At 34.8% G+C, this 5,723-nt stretch overlaps 1 pseudogene; it reads right to left on the minus strand.

Annotated features, from left to right (window-relative positions):
• Window positions 1-1,364: 1,364 nt before the first annotated feature.
• Window positions 1,365-1,925, minus strand: LOC127546511 (thioredoxin domain-containing protein 11-like; annotated as a pseudogene).
• Between the last annotated feature and the right edge of the window lie 3,798 nt (window positions 1,926-5,723).

Below are 5,723 nucleotides of genomic sequence, written 5' to 3' on the forward strand. Positions count from 1 at the left end.
AGGTGAAAACACTATGCTTTAATCCACAGTCTCCATAGTTTTCTCTCTGAATGTGATTGGTATTTTCCACCCCAAATCTATTGGAATTACAATGAATCACCACATAGTTGAGAAGAGCCAAGTTCATCACATAATCTTGTTGTTACTGTGTACAATGTTCTTTTGGCTCTGCTCACTTCACGCAGCATCAGTTTTCAGACTTTTCTGAAATCAGCCTACTCGTCATTTCTTATAATACAATAATATTTCATTACCTTCATATATCAGAACTTATTCAGTCATTCCCCAAATGATGGTCATCCATTCAATTTCCAGTTCCTTAAAAGAACTGCTACAAACATTTTTGCACATATAGGTCCTTTGTCCTTTTACATTATTTCCTTGGGATGCAGAGCCAATACTGAGATCTCAGCAGCACATCTTATTTAGCTTGGAAGTGGAGCTTTTTATTGATGCAATAAAGTTCTGATCTTCCTTCAGTCCTCCACACTTCTTATCAGGTTATACCTGTTACTTTCCTCCACAACTCTCCATCAGTGGGTCCCAAGTATTATGGTATAGTTTCTTAGGCAAACATCTTATCAGAGGAAAGAGATATTCTGAGTTCCTTTCCCTTATCTGGATTCACCTGAATCTGCATCCATCTTTAATACAAGGCCAAAAAAGGAACCCTGCTTTGGATGTTCCCCTGTGCTAAAAATTTTCACAAGGCTCTGACCTTAGATAAACTTACCTAGATATCAGGAGCACACTTTCCTTTTCATTTCATATCTGTGGTCAGTAGCAGGTGGAGTCAGTATACTTCACCATTTGGCATCTCTTCTTCTCTAGATCCTGGGTAGTGCATTTTCTAGTCATTCTCACCATCACTCAGGATCAAGAGATCAGTAGAACTCTTTCTACTTTCATTGTTCCTGGGTCCCACTGGGTTGAGTAATCTAATGATGATTAAATTAAATCACTACTTTTTTTTAAATTACAGAGATAATAAAATCATAGATTTTAGAGCCAGAAGGGACTTCAAAGCCATTGAATACACTCACTTTACAGATAGAAAAAGAGGCAAATGGTTAAGAAATTTGCCACGATTATAAAGTTAATAAGTGTCTGAGAAAGGATCCAAATTAATATTTCTCTAATGTCAAGTCCAGAACTATTTACACATTGATTTTATTTTTTTCTAGACCATTGAGAAAAATTTTATTTACAATAAATTTCAATAAAATTTGCATAAATTATCTTCCCAGTATACAAGTGTCCCTTCTGATTTCTTCATATTAGCTTAAAAATCAATCTGTTCTATTTTCATTATTCTGTTCATAAGCCAAAGGAGAACTCATATTAGTGGCAAGTTTTGTGTTGTCTCATGACAGGAGTTCAGTTCCATGGGAAAGTGTTTCTTGCAGAGTATTGGATTTTTCAGATTCTTTATTTTCTAATTTTCCTTCCATTGTTGCCATCAAGATTTTTAGTAAAGCATTTTCAGTTAAGAGGTTTTCTGATGCATCTGCTAATTCTTGAAGCTTCAGTGCCATCTCCTCCAGCTATTGGGTTTCCTGTTCATAGAGGGCCTCTAACTGTTCACTGTGGAACTGAAGAACACTATATTGCTTTTCCAATGTTTGTTTTTCCTTTTGTAGTCTGTGTTTATCTCTCCTGGCATCTGAAAGTTGGGATTCCATTTGGGCTTGAGCCAGATGAAGAGCAGTGATTTCTGCTCTTAATTTATGAATCTCTTTCTCTAAGTGGGATATGTGTCCTTTCTGTAATACTGCCTCATTCTGAAGATGTTCTTTGGTTTGTGGATCAGCTGAGCTCCCAACAGCAGAAATGAGGTCTGAGTAACACAAAATGAACTTCAGCAGATTGGGAAGGATGATGGGAGAGTCCTCGAGAAACTTCATACTCAAGTCCTTCCTGTTGCATTGATTTTAAAAACCATGTATTAATATTGTTGTTCAGTCATTTTAGTTATGTCCAACTCTTTGTGATTCTATTTGTAATTTTATTGGCAACCCCTCCCAAAAAACGAACAAACAAATTGAAGTGGTTTGCTATTTCCTTTCTTCTGCTCATTTTACATACCGTAGTAGCAAACTGAGGCAAACATGGTTAAATGACTAGCTTGGAGCTTCACACAGCTACTAAGTGTCTGACACCAGATCTGAACTCAGGAAAGTAAGTTTATCTGACTCCACCTATTCCTGGACTATTCTAGACCTGGCACTCTATTCTCTGTTCTCCCAGGTACCCTTTTTAACATTAACTATGTTCAAATGTATTTTTATTAAACACTTCCCAACTATATTTTAAACTGATTTAAGGTCCTTGGAGAGTACTACAGGTCCCAAGTGCCCTGCTGACCTGTGTGACACTTCTGCATCACATGTACCTCCTAGATTCCACAAATATTAGGGTTCTACAGACTGTCCTGTGGTAAAGGGAATGAATGCTCTCAATATCAGCTTAACATTAGCAATATTAATGATTATAAAGAGGTCACATCAATGTATTGGTCTTCCCACTACTAGGGCACAGGGAATCAAAAAAGGAAACTCTTAAATAGTTGTTTTCTATATGTTTTAAAATTAGAATTTTAAATATAATCACAATAGCAGAATGCACATTTCCCCATTCTTCAAATGGAATATACATGTCTAACTTTTAGAGTCATCAGAATTATCTCAGCTTCTTCAGTTTTAAAGTCATTGTTTAGTTGTTCTTTTCCATCTCCTAGTATCATAGGGAGAGGCAATTCATATTTGGTTTTACATCAGCTCAAATATTTCATTTCTGTAGCCCAAGCTCTCTGTTTGAATCAATGACACTAATACTTCAATTCCCTGTCAGTTTCAAGATTGCTATAAAGACCTGTTTTAAGTTTAATGGTGAAAGCCTTGATTTCAAGAATATATCTGCCATTTACAATATTGTACTGATATTAGTGTGTTCAATTTTATTTAATATTGTGTTTTTGTGCAAATTTTATATAGGACTTATGTAATGTAGGTCAAGCTTGGTGTAGAATTTTGGACATAATTATAGTTATGCATGTATAGCAAGAACTCCCAACAGCAAGTGCATTCTATGCCAACAAATCAGTCAGGAACCATAAATCAAATAGCAAAGCTTTTAAATAAGAGAATACAGGGCAAATAGTGATATGGGATAAGAATTGAACTTATGATTTCATTTGGTATAAGGAACTTCCAAAGAGGAAAATACCTTCTAAGAGTGCAGGTCAGAATGTCTGTGCAATTTATATTCTTTAATCCAGAGAAACTGGCCTATTACCTGTTTTACTCCATCTCTAAACTCCAAGGTCCAAGTTCCATTTTTTCTTGATTGTCCCTCATATCTGGAACAGTCTCCTTTCTTCAACTCCATTTGCTGACTTTCCAGGATTTCTTTAAGTCTGATATAAAATCTCATCTTCTACATGTGTGAGACAAACTAGGATTAAATTTCCACAGAACAGTTAAAACTCAATTCCTCAAAAATCATGAAGACAATGAGAAATACTGAAAAGCTAAGTTTCCACAGAATTTTGTAAGTCTCAAGGTAATGTAAGATAATAATTATCTCTGATCAATGAGCTTTCAGGAGAAATGACTCACTTGGCTTCAAACTTTTGATAAAGATGTCTAAAGATTCTTAAATGAATGAACATACGATGATGAAATAAAATATAATAGAGGTTTCTTGAGCTTTGGAAAGTAGGGATGCCCATCAATTGGGGAATGGTTCAATGAACTGTGGTGTGTGTTTGTGTTGGAGTATTGTCCTCTGGGAAGTGATGAACAGGATGCTTTCAGAAAAAAAAAAAAAACACCCTGGAAAGTCTTTCATGAACAAAGTGAAATATACTGTATGCAAAGTAATAGCAATGTTCTGAGATGACCAGCTGTAAATGACTTTGTTTATTCTCAGTAGTATAATCATTTATGATGAAAATTTATGATGAAAAATCTTATCCATATGATGAGAAGGAACTGATCATGCTTGAAGTGTTCTCTATTTCTTTCTCTATCTCTCTCTTTCCTTTTAACTTAATTTTTCTTAACAATTTTTTATTTTCATTATGGTGGGAGATCTATGTTTCCTTTCACAACTTGACTTTTATGGAAATGTTATATATAATTTCACATATAACTTCACAAAATCCCACATGAATGGGGATAAGGGAGAGAAACTAGAACTCACAAATGTCAACCAAAAAAAAACTATATAAAAAAAAAAGAATGTAACTGGGGAAAAATTAAATGAATAAATGAATGAATGAAAATTAAGAAAGAAAGAACTTTGAGGAGAAAACTAAATAACATCTCTTTGAAGGAATCCAACCTACTACTATAAATAGGAATTGGGAAGTGATGCCCTTATAAAATGAATCAAAACAGGCCATGGTGTATACTTTTTTTGAGATGGATATATATTAGGACATTGTTTTCCAGGTAAAAAACTCCATTCAGGCCCACTCTGGGATATACAATATCATGGGGTACTTCTAGACCATTTCTTCACATCCAGTTAAATTCCAAAGCTAAGAAGTCCAGTTCTAGTACGGCTTCAGTTGACAGTGGTGGTTTAGGTTCCTAAAAGATGCATGATGTCCTAGAGTTTCTAGAATCTATGTAGTTTCCTAAGGACAGTGTGAAATCAGAGTTCCAATGGGGAATTCCTGTACCAATACTAAACATATGCAGACCTCTGGGTTTGGCTTTTCTGGGAGGACAAAATTCAACTCAAATTGTTGAGACGTTTCTAGGTTCCCTAGGGGAAAGGTTTCAAGATAATGCAGTTGATATTCTATAAAATTTCCATCCTGTGCCCCAACTCCATTAGCCTTTTTGTAGTTATAACTCTGAGTGAGCCAAATAATAATAATAATAATAATGATACATATTCTGCATAGATATAATTTAGGCATGGTCATTTAAATGTTTCTTGCTTTGGTTTACCTTTTCTTTCTTTATCTGATTCTTTAGTGAAGAATCACTTTGTATTACAGAAATATATATATATCAGTCATTTTGTATTATAGAAATAAGAGCTTCTTTCCTCCACAACCTCTTAATTTTTTTATTTATTTATTTAATTAGCCTCATGGACTCCTTTGGATATCTAGTGTCTTTCTAGAGGCAACCAAGTGGTAAATAAATATAGCACTGGGCCTAGGGACCAGGGATATTTGAGTTTAAATTCCTCCTCAGACATTTCCTAGCTCTGTGAATCTGAGCAATTCACTTAATCTCTGCCTTCCTCAGTTTCTTCAATTGTAAAATGAGGATAATAATATGTATCTCCCAGGATTGTTGGGAGGATGAAATGGGATAATATTTTAAAAATTGTTAGCATAGTACTTGGCACATAGTACATGTGCCCCACCACACAAATAGGTTTTTGAAAAAATGCTCATTTCCCTCCTTCCTTTTCCATTCCCTTCCTTCCTTCCTTCTTGCCTTCCTAGAATTTCTTTAAAGTCATAAAACAAAATACATTAAATTACAAAGAAAACCAATCCCTATTCAAATATAGAAGTTTTCTCTTTCTCTGCCTCTCTCTCTCTCTCTTCAGGGACCTGAGGTTAAGAACCTTTGTTCTAGTCCTTTAATCCAAAAAGCTTTGCAGAATTAGCTCTGGGAGAGTCTTTTATAGTGAGTTTCTTTAGGTCAAAATTGTTTCCATGGAAACAATTTGGTGCAATGTTACCAAACTGCATT

The sequence above is a fragment of the Antechinus flavipes genome, chromosome 1 (genome assembly GCF_016432865.1).
Source record: "Antechinus flavipes isolate AdamAnt ecotype Samford, QLD, Australia chromosome 1, AdamAnt_v2, whole genome shotgun sequence".
NCBI classification, from domain to species: Eukaryota; Metazoa; Chordata; class Mammalia; order Dasyuromorphia; family Dasyuridae; genus Antechinus; species Antechinus flavipes.